Here is a 15,385-nt window from a genome sequence, read left to right as displayed (position 1 = left end):
CTTCACTGGACACATCCTTAATCTACAACAAGAACACATTCCTCACCGGCAATATGTGACGAAGCCTACAGATCAGCCTTGGTTTGGCTTTCGTTGTAGAGAGGCTGCTACTGCTAAGTACAAAGCATGGCGAAGGTATAAGAGACATCCTACCACCTATAACAGGAACTTGCACACGCAAGCCTGTAGACATATGGGTGACGTTCAAAAGTGGGCCATTGCTAAATGGGAGGTGGACACAAAAAGAAAGCTAGCATCAGGTAGGGTAGGCTCCAAAACCTGGTGGTCCCTGGTCAAGGACAGACAAGGTTATCTGCCTGATGAAATCATTCCACCTCTAAATCGACAGGATGGGACCACCTCTACTAGTAGTCAAGAGAAGGCGGACCTCTTTGCTGAACACTTTGCTACCAAAATGCAAGTTCCTGATCCAGCAAGGGACCCTCCTTGGCTAGCTGCAAGAACTGTGTCAAAACTGTCAGTGGTGACAATAAGGCAGAAGGAGGTGCATTTCCTTCTTAAATCGCATGACCAAGAAAAGGCTGTGGGCCCAAACAAGTTGAGCCCAAGATTGCTGAGAAGATGTGCAGACCATCTAGCAGCACCTCTAACTCGCATCTTTCAGCACTGCCTAGTACAGTGCAAATGGCCCTCTCTGTGGAAAGCGGCAAATGTAGTCCCTGTTCACAAAAAGAAGAGCAGAGCAAAAATCAGCAACTACAGACCACTGTCACTCCTGTCGATCACTGGTAAGATCCTTGAGGCAATAATCTCAAGGCAAATGACAGAGTTTTTTGACTACCACTCACTACTTTGTGATCGTCAATATGGCTTCATGAAAGGTTACTCTGCTGCTGATCTGTTGTTAAACCTCTCCACTAAGTGGCACCAGTCACTGGATGAATCCAAAGTCAGCTGTGTGGTAGCACTGGACATTGCTGGTGCTTTCGACCGGGTGTGGCACCAGGGCCTCTTAGCAAAACTTCAAGCGCTGGGAATTGCAGGCTCTACGCTATGTCTCCTCAGTGATTACATTCATGGTAGATCTCTAGGTGTAGTTCTCAAAGGAACGAAATCAGCAAGACATCCTACTTTGGCAAGTGTTCCACAAGGAAGCGTGCTGGGACCATTGTTATGGAAAGTCTACTTCAACTCATCCCAGAATCCCATGCATATGCAGACGACTGTACACTGACATTCACTTATCCAAGAGAAGAAATGCTAGCTGCACTAAGCTACATCAATCACCAGTTAAGAGCTATATCAGCTTGGGGAAATAGATGGCAAGTAACATTTGCACCTGAGAAAATGCAAATGATGATCGTCTCTGGGCACCATGATGGTAATGCTGGTGCAGTAGTAAGGATGAATTTGAGGGTGTTGGCACCTGGAGAAAAAGTTGATATCCTTGGGGTGAAATTTGACTCCAAACTAACCATGAAGAACCATGTTGTAAATCTTGCAAACAAGGCAGCCAGGAAGCTTACAGCACTTCGCCGTATCTCGCATCTTCTTGACAGTAAGGGTTGCAAGATTCTGTACGAGGCACAAGTATGCTCCACTTTCTTGGTTTGCCTGCCCCCCCTCTCATCTCCGACCGCTTGACAGAGTGGAGAACAGAGCAAGACGTCTCATCTTTCGCCTGGACCCATCCTGGATAGATCTGTCATTTCAGCAGGGCCTTCAACACAGGAGGGATGTGGGTGGCCTTACTGTTATGTAAAAGGCCAATATTGTCAAAGTACCACACGTGGATCCACTTCGAGGACAGCGAGAAACAAGCTTTTATGCCACAAGACGGGCAGAAAGCAGCAACTTCACTCTGGCTGTACCCTTCTCCAGAACATCACTCCATGTGAGATCATATATACCCAGGATGATTCGAGTATGGAACACATTCGTACAGCATAATGATGTCAACGAGATAAAGTCAGTTGATCAAATGAAAATGCTGGCCCACAGATGGCTCCAACTTCATCCTGTTCCCTACTTGTATGTCTCATAACAATAAAAATGCTTTCAAATGAGCTGATGTAGGTAACAGCTCTTAGCTTGCCAATAAAGTTAGGAATCCTTAACCTGTAAATAACTTGACAATAAAGCTACGGATCCTTAACCTAACCTTGTCAAACCCTGTGCAAAAAAAGAAAAAAAAAGAGAGAGAGAGAGAGGATGGAAGGGAGGGAGGGAAGAGAGAGAGAGAGAGAGAGAGAGAGAGAGACAGAGAGAGAGAGAGAGAGAGAGAGAGAGAGAGAGAGAGAGAGAGAGAGAGAGAGAGAGACTGACAGACAGATAGACAGACAGACAGACAGACAGAGACAGAGACAGAGAATGGGAGAGAGGAAGAGAAAATTAGAGAGTGGTGGAGAATGTGAGTTAGTGTATGGGGGAGTGTGTGAGTCACGGGGTGAAGGACGTAGGTTCATATCGCTGTTTATGGCATTAATGGTTCGTGTTCGTATATGTGAAAGCGCAGCCTTCCGTACACTCATACTTATGTGTGTTTAAAGTTAAGTGTGTCTAGTAGAGAGAGAGAGAGAGAGGGAGAGAGAGATGAGAGAGGAAATTACGGGAGAGACAGTGTACTGTGTAGGCAGGTCACAGTGGGGTGTGCATGTTAGATACCAGTTGTCGAAGGTGTGTATGTATGTGTACGTGTGTGTTTTTGTACGTGGGATGAGCGTTCGTGTACGTGCGTATTCGCGTGTATGTGCGTGCCTTAGCGTGTGTATGTGTGTACGAGAAGTCCCACTTCCAGTGCGTGTTACTGTACCGTCGTCCATAATAGACGCTTTATACTTTATATGTGACAAACAGTTCTGGAGTGAGTGGACACTTTAGCTACCAGTGATGTACACAACCTGGGCTAAGTTAACTGACATTGTAAACCCCAAAGTTACGTCAAAACTATATCACGTCTGGCAGGGAAGTGATGACACGTCTCTTCTCCAAGTTCTCCTGGTAGTTGTTGTACCGTACTGCTCTTTCTTCTCTTCCGATAATTCACACACTATTTTATCACTCGTGTATTTATATTATATATATATATAGTTTTCACTTCCCTCTTATATTTTTCCTTGGGTATTTACACTTCTTTCCTTGATTAGAAACACAACCTGTCTAGCTACTGGCGACCAGCTTCCAATTTCAGAGACTCTGTGTCGAGATCCAGAAAGGAAATGCCTGCAGCATTCTGGGCACGCGGCCCACTGCCGCAGAGCTGGACGAAGTATTCGAGATGTAGCTCTGAGTTGTTATTCATGTTGTTTTACTCCATATTATATTTTTGTCAATGTATTTTGTCACTGTATCTTGTTTTCAAATAAAACATATATAGAATATACAGGGGGTGGTAAGAGAAAATTTTCAAAACAGCTTCAGGGAGAACCTTGAGTTTTCCCTGAAGCAAGTTTATTCTTTTCTCTGAGCTTGAGGGTCCCTAGGACAGTTCTAGAGGTGGTACCTCCCTATACACACACACACACACACACATAGAGTCGTCAGGAAGTGGAATAGTTTAGCAAGTGAAGTAGTGGAGGCAGGAACCATACATAGTTTTAAGAAGAGGTATGACAAAGCTCAGGAAACAGAGAGGGAGAGGACCTAGTAGCGATCAGTGAAGAAGCGGGGCCAGGATCTGAGTCTCGACCCCTGCAACCACAATTAGGTGAGTACATATATATATATACATATATATATATATATATATATATATATATATATATATATATATACATATATATATATATATATATATATATATATATATATATATATATATATATATATATATATATACATATATATATATATATATATATATATATATATATATATATATATACATATATATATATATATATATATATATATATATATATATATATATATATATATATATATATATATATATATATATATATATATATATATATATATGCATGCATATTGTAATATTTTACATATCTCAATGTATATTGAGATGTCTGACTCTCAGAGTGAATACACTGTGAATTTTATGTAATTAATTTTAACGTAATTAGACCATAAATAATATTTTCGTTTATTTGATTACATAATTAATGATCCATGTGCAGTTGATGGACTCTGAACCGGGATTAAAATGGCGTAGTGCCGACAAAAAGGAAAAAGAGAGATTAGTATTATAATCAAAACTAAGCGCTAAACCCACAAGGGCCATACAAAGCAGAAAGAAGAGACTTTGTAGAACTAGCCTTCAGTGAGAGAACGTTTCGCTCTAGGTACATCTTAACTAATTACAGATATTTCTTGATTTGGTGAGGCTCTACAAAGAAACCAGACCACAAAAGAGATTTTCTGAACCTAACAGACGTCATGATGTTAACTTATAAAGGGTAATGCTACAGATGAATAACTTCAAGTGGGTAACGTATCTCTAACAGAAGACGGTTAAGAACCCGCAGCGAAAATGTCACCTCGAAGTCATGATTCTGCCTAAGAAAAACTTCCTCGGAAATTATCTGTAAAATAGTTCTTTCCCCGATTTTTTCATTGCTTTTTTTTCTTGTAGTGTTTTTGATTTCAAGATCTCGCTCAGCACTTAAAATCGCCCATTCGTTAAGAATTACTGACGATTACCGAATTTATCCTATTATGTCTCATAAGACCTCTCATTTCTATGTTTTTTTTATTAACACATCGGCATATTCCCACCAAGGCAGGGTGGCCCGAAAAAGAAAAACTTTCACCATCATTCACTCCATCACTGTCTTGCCAGAAGGGTGCTTTACACTACAGTTTTTAAACTGCAACATTAACACCCCTCCTTCAGAGTGCAGGCACTGTACTTCCCATCTCCAGGACTCAAGTCCAGCCTGCCGGTTTCCCTGAACCCCTTCATAAATGTTACTTTGCTCACACTCCAACAGCACGTCAAGTATTAAAAACCATTTGTCTCCATTCACTCCTATCAAATATGCTCACGCATGCTTGCTGGAAGTCCAAGCCCCTCGCACACAAAACCTCCTTTACCCCCTCCCTCCAACCTTTCCTAGGCCGACCCCTACCCCGCCTTCCCTCCACTACAGATTTATAACACTCTCGAAGTCATTCTATTTCGTTCCATTCCCTCCACATGTCCAAACTACCTCAACAACCCTTCCTCAGCACTCTGGACAACAGTTTTGGTAATCCCGCACCTCCTCCTAACTTCCAAACTACGAATTCTCTGCATTATATTCACACCACACATTGCCCTCAGACATGACATCTCCACTGCCTCCAGCCTTCTCCTCGCTGCAACATTCATCACCCATGCTTCACACCCATATAAGAGCGTTGGTAAAACTATACTCTCATAAATTCTCATTTTTAATTCAGTCGATTTCTGTTTCTGTATCTCCTTTTGTTTCAGTCATCTCTCTCGTTTGGAAAATTCAATTTGGGCGTGTCATTATATTCACTTACATATAATGATAATGTAAGTCAATAATTCAGTGTAAAATTTTATCGTGCTACAGTTAGGAGAGATGTGTATGATCAAGTAACGTTCAGCGGCTGTAGTGGCGACTTTCTAGTTTACTCGTTCAGACTGTCACGCGACGATTTATTATTGTTATTATACATGTATGTGTATGTGTGTGTGTGTTTATGTGTGTGTGTGTGTGTGTGTGTGTGTGTGTGTGTGTGTGTGTGTGTGTGTGTGTGTGTGTGTGTGTGTGTGCTCACCTATTTGTGGTTGCTAAACTATTCCACTTCCTGACAACTCTATGACTGAAGAAATACTTTCTAACATGCCTTTGACTCATTTGAGTCTTCAACTTCCAAATGTGACCCCTTGTTTCTGAGTCCCCTCTCTGGAACATCCTGTCTCTGTTCACCTTATCTATTCTACGCAGTATTTTGTATGTCGTTATCGTGTCTCCCCTAACCCTCCTGTCCTCCACTGTCTTCAGGCCGATTTCCCTTAACCTTTCTTCGTAGGACATTCCTCTTAGCTCTGGAACTATCCTTGTTGTAAACCTTTGAACTTTCTCAAATTTCTTGAAGTGATTGATCAGGTGTGGGTTCCAAACTGGTGCTGCATACTCCAGTATGCGCCTGACTTACACGGTGTACAGTGTCTGGAACGATTCCTTACTGAGGTATCGGAATGCTATTCTCAGGTTTGCCAGGCGCCCATATGCTGCAGCAGTTATCTAGTTGATGAGTGCTTCCGGAGACGTGCTTGGTATTATACTCTCCCCCATGGGCTTTCTCCTTGAGCGAGGTTTGCAGTCTTTGGTCACCTATCCTATACTTTGTCTGCTGTCTTCTTTGCCCTTCCCCAATCTTCATGACTTTGCATGTCGCGTGGTTAAATTCGAGGAGACAGTTGCTGGACCACGTGTCCAGCCTGTCCAGGTCTCTTTGTAGTCCTGCCTGGTTCTCATCTGTTTTAATTCTCCTCATTAACTTAACATCATTTGCGAACAGAGACACTTCTGAGTTTATCCCTTCCATCATGTCATTCACATATACCAAAAATAGCACTGGTACTAGGACTAACCCCTGCGGGACCCCGCTGGTCACAGGCGCCCACTGTGATTCCTCATCACGTACCATGACTCGTTGTTGCCTCCCTGTCAGGTATTCTCTGATCCATTGCAGTGCCCTTCCTGTTATACGTGCCTGATCCTCTGGCTTCTGCACTAACTCATGTGAGGAACTGTGTCGAAGGCCTTCTTGCAGTCAAAGAAAAGGCAATCGACCCACCCCTCTCTCTCGTGTCTTACTTCTGTTACCTTCTCATAAAACTCCAGAAGATTTGTGACACATGATTTGCCTTCCATGAATCCATGCTGGTTGTCGTTCATAATCTTGTTCCATTCCAGATGCTCCACCACTCTCCTGATAATCTTCTCTATGACTTTGCATACTATACAAGTCAGTTGCACTGGTCTATAGCTTAGTGCCTCGTTTCTGTCTCCTTTCTTAAAAATGAGGACTACATTTGCCGTCTCCCATACCTCGGGTAGTTGTCCACTTTCAATGGATGTGTTGAAAATTGTGGTCAGTGACACACACAGCGTCTCTGCTCCTCTCTCTAAGAACTCACGGAAAGATGTTGTCCTGTCCCACCGCCTTTGAGGTATCGAAGTCACTTAGCAGCTTTGTCACTTCCTCCTCAGTTGTGTGTATTTCATTCAACACTTATTGGTATATCCCTTGTTTGTGCCCCCCTATATTCTGTCTTCTCCCCAGAGTCCTTTCTGTCTTCACTGTAAATACTTCCTTAAATCTCATGTTGAGCTCCTCACATACCTCTTAATCGTTTCTTGTGAGTTCCCCACCTTCTTTCCTCAGCCTGATCACCTGGTCTTTGACTGTTGTCTTCCTTCGGGTCAGACTTGACTTTCGACGCTATGTCGTTTACGTACTGTCGCTGGGCCCCCCCTCCTTATTTGTGCATACTCCGTACACCTTCGGGTAAACTAAGGACCCATTCTGGTCTTCCCATTATTTCTGTTGCCCTTGGAAACAAAGCTTTCCGCTGCCTCCTTGCGTTTTGTTGTTACATAGTCCAGTGTGTGCGAGTGTGTGTGTTCGGAATAATATTGATGACAACAAGTGTGCAGTGTTGTCGGCTTATTTATCATATGGAAAAGTTCTTACAGCTTCTGATACGTCATCACATGTTGTGTAGTGGAGAGGAGGTCGGTGTTGTGGAGTCGAGGGGGGACTGTGTTGTGTAGTGGAGGAAGGACTTTGTTGTGTATTGGAGGGAGAGCTGTGTGGTGTATTGGAGGAGAGGACTGTGTTGCGGAGTGGAGGGGAGAACTGTGTGGTGAAGTGGAGGGGGACTGTGTTGTGTAGTGGTGGGGGACTGTGTGGTGTAGTGGTGGGGGACTGTGTGGTGTAGTGGAGGGGAGAACTGTGTGGTGTAGTGGAGGGGAGAACTGTGTTGTGTAGTGGAGGGGAGAACTGTGTTGTGTAGTGGAGGGGAGAACTGTGTTGTGTAGTGGAGGGGAGAACTGTGTTGTGTAGTGCAGGAAAGAACTGTGTTGTACATTGGAGGGGAGGACTATGTTGTGTAGTGGAGGGGAGAACTGTGTAGTGGAGGGGAGAACTGTGTAGTGGAGGGGAGAACTGTGTAGTGGAGGGGAGGACTATGTTGTGTAGTGGAGGGGAGAACTGTGTTGTGTAGTGTAGGGGAGGACTGTGTGTTGTAGTGGAGGGGAGAACTGTGTGTTGTAGTGGAGGGGAGAACTGTGTGGTGTAGTGGAGGGGAGAATTGTGTGGTGTAGTGGAGGGGAGAATTGTGTGGTGTAGTGGAGGGGAGAATTGTGTTGTGTAGTGGAGGGGAGAACTGTGTTGTGTAGTGGAGGGGAGAACTGTGTTGTGTACTGGAGGGGAGAACTGTGTGGTGTAGTGGAGGGGAGGAGTGTGTGGTGTAGTGGAGGGAAGAACTGTGTGGTGTAGTGGAGGGGAGAACTGTGTTGTGTACTGGAGGGGAGAACTGTGTTGTGTAGTGGAGGGGAGAACTGTGTGGTGTAGTGGAGGGGAGAACTGTGTGGTGTAGTGGAGGGGAGGAGTGTGTGGTGTAGTGGAGGGAAGAACTGTGTGGTGTAGTGGAGGGGAGAACTGTGTGGTGTAGTGGAGGGGAGAACTGTGTGGTGTAGTGGAGGGGAGAACTGTGTGGTGTAGTGGAGGGGAGGAGTGTGTGGTGTAGTGGAGGGAAGAACTGTGTGGTGTAGTGGAGGGGAGAACTGTGTGGTGTAGTGGAGGGGAGAACTGTGTGGTGTAGTGGAGGGGAGGAGTGTGTGGTGTAGTGGAGGGAAGAACTGTGTGGTGTAGTAGAGGGGAGAACTGTGTGGTGTAGTGGAGGGGAGGAGTGTGTGGTGTAGTGGAGGGGAGAACTGTGTGGTGTAGTGGAGGGGAGAACTGTGTGGTGTAGTGGAGGGGAGAACTGTGTGGTGTAGTGGAGGGGAGGAGTGTGTGGTGTAGTGGAGGGGAGAACTGTGTGATGTAGTGGAGGGGAGAACTGTGTGGTGTAGTGGAGGGGAGAACTGTGTGGTGTAGTGGAGGGGAGAACTGTGTGGTGTAGTGGAGGGGAGAACTGTGTGGTGTAGTGGAGGGGAGAACTGTGTGGTGTAGTGGAGGGGAGAACTGTGTGGTGTAGTGGAGGGGAGGAGTGTGTGGTGTAGTGGAGGGGAGAACTGTGTGGTGTAGTGGAGTGGAGAACTGTGTGGTGTAGTGGAGGGGAGAACTGTGTGGTGTAGTGGAGGGGAAGAGTGTGTTGTGTAGTGGAGAGGAGAACTGTGTGGTGTAGTGGAGGGGAGAACTGTGTGGTGTAGTGGAGGGGAGGAGTGTGTGGTGTAGTGGAGGGGAGAACTGTGTGGTGTAGTGGAGGGGAAGAGTGTGTGGTGTAGTGGAGGGGAGAACTGTGTGGTGTAGTGGAGGGGAGGAGTGTGTAGTGTAGTGGAGGGGAGAACTGTGTGGTGTAGTGGAGGGGAGGAGTGTGTGGTGTAGTGGAGGGGAGAACTGTGTGGTGTAGTGGAGGGGAGAACTGTGTGGTGGAGGGGAGGAGTGTGTTGTGTAGTGGAGGAGAGGACTGTGTGATGTAGTGGAGGGGAGAACTGTGTAGTGGAGGGGAGGAGTGTGTTGTGTAGTGGAGGAGAGGACTGTGTGATGTAGTGGAGGGGAGAACTGTGTGGTGTAATGGAGGGGAGAACTGTGTGGTGTAGTGGAGGGGAGAACTGTGTGATGTAGTGGAGGGGAGAACTGTTTTGTGTAGTGGAGGGGAGAACTGTGTGATGTAGTGGAGGGGAGAACTGTGTGATGTAGTGGAGGGGAGAACTGTTTTGTGTAGTGGAGGGGAGAACTGTGTGATGTAGTGGAGGGGAGAACTGTGTGGTGTAGTGGAGGGGAGGACTGTTTTGTGTAGTGGAGGGGAGAACTGTGTAGTGGAGGGGAGGAGTGTGTTGTGTAGTGGAGGAGAGGACTGTGTGATGTAGTGGAGGGGAGAACTGTGTGGTGTAGTGGAGGGGAGAACTGTGTGATGTAGTGGAGGGGAGAACTGTTTTGTGTAGTGGAGGGGAGAACTGTGTGATGTAGTGGAGGGGAGAACTGTGTGGTGTAGTGGAGGGGAGGACTGTTTTGTGTAGTGGAGGGGAGAACTGTGTGATGTAGTGGAGGGGAGGACTGTTTTGTGTAGTGGAGGGGAGAACTGTGTGATGTAGTGGAGGGGAGAACTGTTTTGTGTAGTGGAGGGGAGAACTGTGTGATGTAGTGGAGGGGAGAACTGTGTGGTGTAGTGGAGGGGAGGACTGTTTTGTGTAGTGGAGGGGAGAACTGTGTGATGTAGTGGAGGGGAGGACTGTTTTGTGTAGTGGAGGGGAGAACTGTGTGATGTAGTGGAGGGGAGAACTGTGTGGTGTAGTGGAGGGGAGGACTGTTTTGTGTAGTGGAGGGGAGAACTGTGTGATGTAGTGGAGGGGAGGACTGTGTGATGTAGTGGAGGGGAGAACTGTGTGGTGTAGTGGAGGGGAGGACTGTTTTGTGTAGTGGAGGGGAGAACTGTGTGATGTAGTGGAGTGAAGAACTGTGTGGTGTAGTGGAGGGGAGAACTGTGTGTTGTAGTGGAGTGAAGAACTGTGTGGTGTAGTGCAGGGTAGAACTGCGTGGTGTAGTGGAGTGAAGAACTGTGTGTTGTAGTGGAGGGGAGAACTGTGTGTTGTAGTGGAGGGGAGAACTGTGTGTTGTAGTGGAGTGAAGAACTATGTGGTGTAGTGGAGGGGAGAACTGTGTGTTGTAGTGGAGTGAAGAACTGTGTGGTGTAGTGGAGGGGAGAACTGTGTGGTGTAGTGGAGGGGAGAACTGTGTGGTGTAGTGGAGGGGAGAACTGTGTGGTGTAGTGGAGTGAAGAACTGTGTGGTGTAGTGGAGGGGAGAACTGTGTGGTGTAGTGGAGGGGAGAACTGTGTGGTGTAGTGGAGGGGAGAACTGTGTGGTGTAGTGGAGGGGAGAACTGTGTGGTGTAGTGGAGGGGAGAACTGTGTGGTGTAGTGGAGTGAAGAACTGTGTGGTGTAGTGGAGGGGAGAACTGTGTGGTGTAGTGGAGGGGAGAACTGTGTGGTGTAGTGGAGGGGAGAACTGTGTGGTGTAGTGGAGTGAAGAACTGTGTGGTGTAGAGGAGGGGAGAACTGTGTGGTGTAGTGGAGGGGAGAACTGTGTGGTGTAGTGGAGGGGAGAACTGTGTGGTGTAGTGGAGGGGAGAACTGTGTGGTGTAGTGGAGGGGAGAACTGTGTGGTGTAGTGGAGTGAAGAACTGTGTGGTGTAGTGGAGGGGAGAACTGTGTGGTGTAGTGGAGGGGAGAACTGTGTGGTGTAGTGGAGGGGAGAACTGTGTGGTGTAGTGGAGGGGAGAACTGTGTGGTGTAGTGGAGGGGAGAACTGTGTGGTGTAGTGGAGGGGAGAACTGTGTGGTGTAGTGGAGGGGAGAACTGTGTGGTGTAGTGGAGGGGAGAACTGTGTGGTGTAGTGGAGGGGAGAACTGTGTGGTGTAGTGGAGGGGAGAACTGTGTGGTGTAGTGGAGGGGAGAACTGTGTGGTGTAGTGGAGGGGAGAACTGTGTGGTGTAGTGGAGGGGAGAACTGTGTGGTGTAGTGGAGGGGAGAACTGTGTGTTGTAGTGGAGTGAAGAACTGTGTGGTGTAGTGGAGTGAAGAACTGTGTGGTGTAGTGGAGTGAAGAACTGTGTGTTGTAGTGGAGTGAAGAACTGTGTGGTGTAGTGGAGGGGAGAACTGTGTGGTGTAGTGGAGGGGAGAACTGTGTGGTGTAGTGGAGGGGAGAACTGTGTGGTGTAGTGGAGGGGAGAACTGTGTGGTGTAGTGGAGGGGAGAACTGTGTGGTGTAGTGGAGGGGAGAACTGTGTGGTGTAGTGGAGGGGGGACTGTGTGGTGTAGTGGTGTGGGGACTGTGTGGTGTAGTGGTGGGGGACTGTGTGGTGTAGTGGTGGGGGACTGTGTGGTGTAGTGGAGGGGAGAACTGTGTGTTGTAGTGGAGTGAAGAACTGTGTGTTGTAGTGGAGTGAAGAACTGTGTGGTGTAGTGGAGTGAAGAACTGTGTGTTGTAGTGGAGTGAAGAACTGTGTGTTGTAGTGGAGTGAAGAACTGTGTGGTGTAGTGGAGTGATGAAGTCACTGTGTGGCGAAACTATCAAGAATAAAGATTCCCATACGTTGCATAAGTGTCTCAGTCTTCAACTTGTCGGTTTTCAAAACCATTTAACACATGAGGTGATCTGTTCCTCAACTTTGAAGATATGATTTAAGATACTCAGGTCTTCAAACTTCACTCGCCTAATTCGATTCATATTGATTAATGCAATTGAGCCGAACACTTAACAAGGTATAACTTACATCCTGAAGGACGCCTGGCAGGTCATTGAAGAGACAAAACACGATACAGTCGCTTGGAAGTTGCTTTAATATGAACAGTGACTATTAACCAACAGAATCAACTAACTTTCAGTTTAGCAAAAACTTTTTTCCATCTTATTTTACATAAACAGGTAATCAACATATCACGAGCGTACAGAAGTATTGTTAACTTCCAGCGCATCTAACACTCAACTCTCGCAGTCATTTCACTGCTCGGCTTATAAGATAAGAGATAAGATAAGATTTCGTTCGGATTTTTAACCCCGGAGGGTTAGCCACCCAGGATAACCCAAGAAAGTCAGTGCGTCATCGAGGACTGTCTAACTTATTTCCATTGGGGTCCTTAATCTTGTCCCCCAGGATGCGACCCACACCAGTCGACTAACACCCAGGTACCTATTTGCTGCTAGGTGAACAGGACAACAGGTGTAAGGAAACGTGTCGAAATGTTTCCACCCGCCGGGAATCGAACCCGGGCCCTCCGTGTGTGAAGCGGGAGCTTTAGCCACCAGGCCACCGGGCCACGAGCGTACAGAAGTATTGTTAACTTCCAGCACATCTAACACTCAACTCTCGCAGTCATTTCACTGCTCGGCTTATCACCAGCGTACAGAAGTATTGTTAACTTCCGGCACATCTAACACTCAACTCTCGCAGTCATTTCACTGCTCGGCTTATCACCAGCGTACAGAAGTATTGTTAACTTCCGGCACATCTAACACTCAACTCTCGCAGTCATTTCACTGCTCGGCTTATCACCAGCGTACAGAAGTATTGTTAACTTCCGGCACATCTAACACTCAACTCTCGCCGTCATTTCACTGCTCGGATGGTGTCAACTGCACTTATATAGAGATATATAAATGTTTTCTACGTCTGCGTGTAATTTGTAGTTGTCTGTTCTGAAGGTGAAACGCTTCGTAAAAAGTTCTCTCTGCAAACTGTGTCTTGTCGTTTTCACTTGTTAGTTCTACGCATTTCGTTTCTAGGTTTATTTGTTTACGTCGTGGATGATCGAGTTGTATTTGGAGTTTAATTGTGAGATGAAAATATTTGCTGTTTTCATTGTATCGTCTACTAATGTGTTGTTTTATCCTCATCAGACATGATGGAGACGAAGTCATGGTAAGATTAGTAAATCTTTCGATGAAAATCGTAAGATTATTGACAGTAGTTGGCGGAAAGAAAAAAAATATTTTACGACACCGGTTTTCACAAACTGTTAATCCTGAGAGGTTATGGTAGCTGTCCTTCTATGACCATTTCCGCGTAAATGAGTATGGTCAGAGGCACCCACACCAGCGTATGTCCTCCGATCACAGTAATGCACCTAGCTCTGCTGGGTGCGTGATTCTTGTAGGTTTCCGTGGTCCTGTGGGTTAGATCGTCATGTGTGATTTTCCCTAACCATGGGGCGGGCCAAAACGACATGGGTTCGAATCCTCGGTTAGTTGCAGTGTTGTTGATATATATATATATATATATATATATATATATATATATATATATATATATATATATATATATATATATACGTCGACACAATGAAATTTTCTGAAAATAAGTAATTAACAAATTGCAGATAACATCAATACATAATATTTTATTTAAAAATAAAATGGAATAGGCATGGAAACCTTATCTAGAACGTGGATAAAAAAATGATTAATGGTTACAATTTTGACCATAATTTTAAGTGGTGGAGCGGTAAGGTAGCAGAAGGCCTCGGTCAAACGACCAAAAGCTTCAACGGCTGGTTATCATATGAGTAAGACCCGCGTCACAAAACATTTGCCCTGTTTCCTGACGAACCTTACCTGACCAGGAACGTCGAAGAGCAGAGACGACAGTGAAGAGAGCACCTGCTGCCGCACCTGTAACACTGCTCACTACCACAACTAGAATGTAACCCTGGATACCATACATGAAAGCGAATGTGTGTGTGTGTGTGTGTGTGTTTACTCACCTAGTTGTACTCACCTAGTTGAGGTTGCGGGGGTCGAGTCCGAGCTCCTGGCCCCGCCTCTTCACTGATCGCTACTAGGTCACTCTCCCTGAGCCGTGAGCTTTATCATACCTCTGCTTAAAGCTATGTATGGATCCTGCCTCCACTACATCGCTTCCCAAACTATTCCACTTACTGACTACTCTGTGGCTGAAGAAATACTTCCTAACATCCCTGTGATTCATCTGTGTCTTCAGCTTCCAACTGTGTCCCCTTGTTACTGTGTCCAATCTCTGGAACATCCTGTCTTTGTCCACCTTGTCAGTTCCACTCAGTATTTTGTATGTCGTTATCATGTCCCCCCTATCTCTCCTGTCCTCCAGTGTCGTCAGGTTGATTTCCCTTAACCTCTCCTCGTAGGACATACCTCTTAGCTCTGGGACTAGTCTTGTTGCAAACCTTTGCACTTTCTCTAGTTTCTTCACGTGCTTGGCTAGGTGTGGGTTCCAAACTGGTGCCGCATACTCCAATATGGGCCTAACGTACACGGTGTACAGGGTCCTGAATGATTCCTTATTAAGATGTCGGAATGCTGTTCTGAGGTTTGCTAGGCGCCCATATGCTGCAGCAGTTATTTGGTTGATGTGCGCTTCAGGAGATGTGCCTGGTGTTATACTCACCCCAAGATCTTTTTCCTTGAGTGAGGTTTGTAGTCTCTGACCCCCTAGACTGTACTCCGTCTGCGGCCTTCTTTGCCCATCCCCAATCTTCATGACTTTGCACTTGGTGGGATTGAACTCCAGGAGCCAATTGCTGGACCAGGTCTGCAGCCTGTCCAGATCCCTTTGTAGTTCTGCCTGGTCTTCGATCGAGTGAATTCTTCTCATCAACTTCACGTCATCTGCAAACAGGGACACCTCAGAGTCTATTCCTTCCGTCATGTCGTTCACAAATACCAGAAACAGCACTGGTCCTAGAACTGACCCCTGCGGGACCCCGCTGGTCACAGGTGCCCACTCTGACACCTCGCCACGTACC

At 46.2% G+C, this 15,385-nt stretch overlaps 1 protein-coding gene across 1 annotated transcript in view; it reads right to left on the bottom strand.

The window, feature by feature from the left end:
• LOC128684238 (protein Star) overlaps positions 1-14,313 on the bottom strand; it is a 45,842-nt gene extending 31,529 nt beyond the window's left edge. The window contains exon 1 of the mRNA XM_053770412.2: positions 14,220-14,313. The gene's annotated coding sequence lies outside the window, so the exon portion shown is untranslated. The remainder of the gene's footprint in view (positions 1-14,219) is intronic.
• Positions 14,314-15,385: the final 1,072 nt, after the last annotated feature.

This window comes from Cherax quadricarinatus, chromosome 4 (genome assembly GCF_038502225.1).
Source record: "Cherax quadricarinatus isolate ZL_2023a chromosome 4, ASM3850222v1, whole genome shotgun sequence".
Classification (NCBI taxonomy): Eukaryota; Metazoa; Arthropoda; class Malacostraca; order Decapoda; family Parastacidae; genus Cherax; species Cherax quadricarinatus.
The sequence above is the reverse complement of the archived record's forward strand: the minus strand, read 5'-3'. Positions and strand labels throughout refer to the sequence as shown.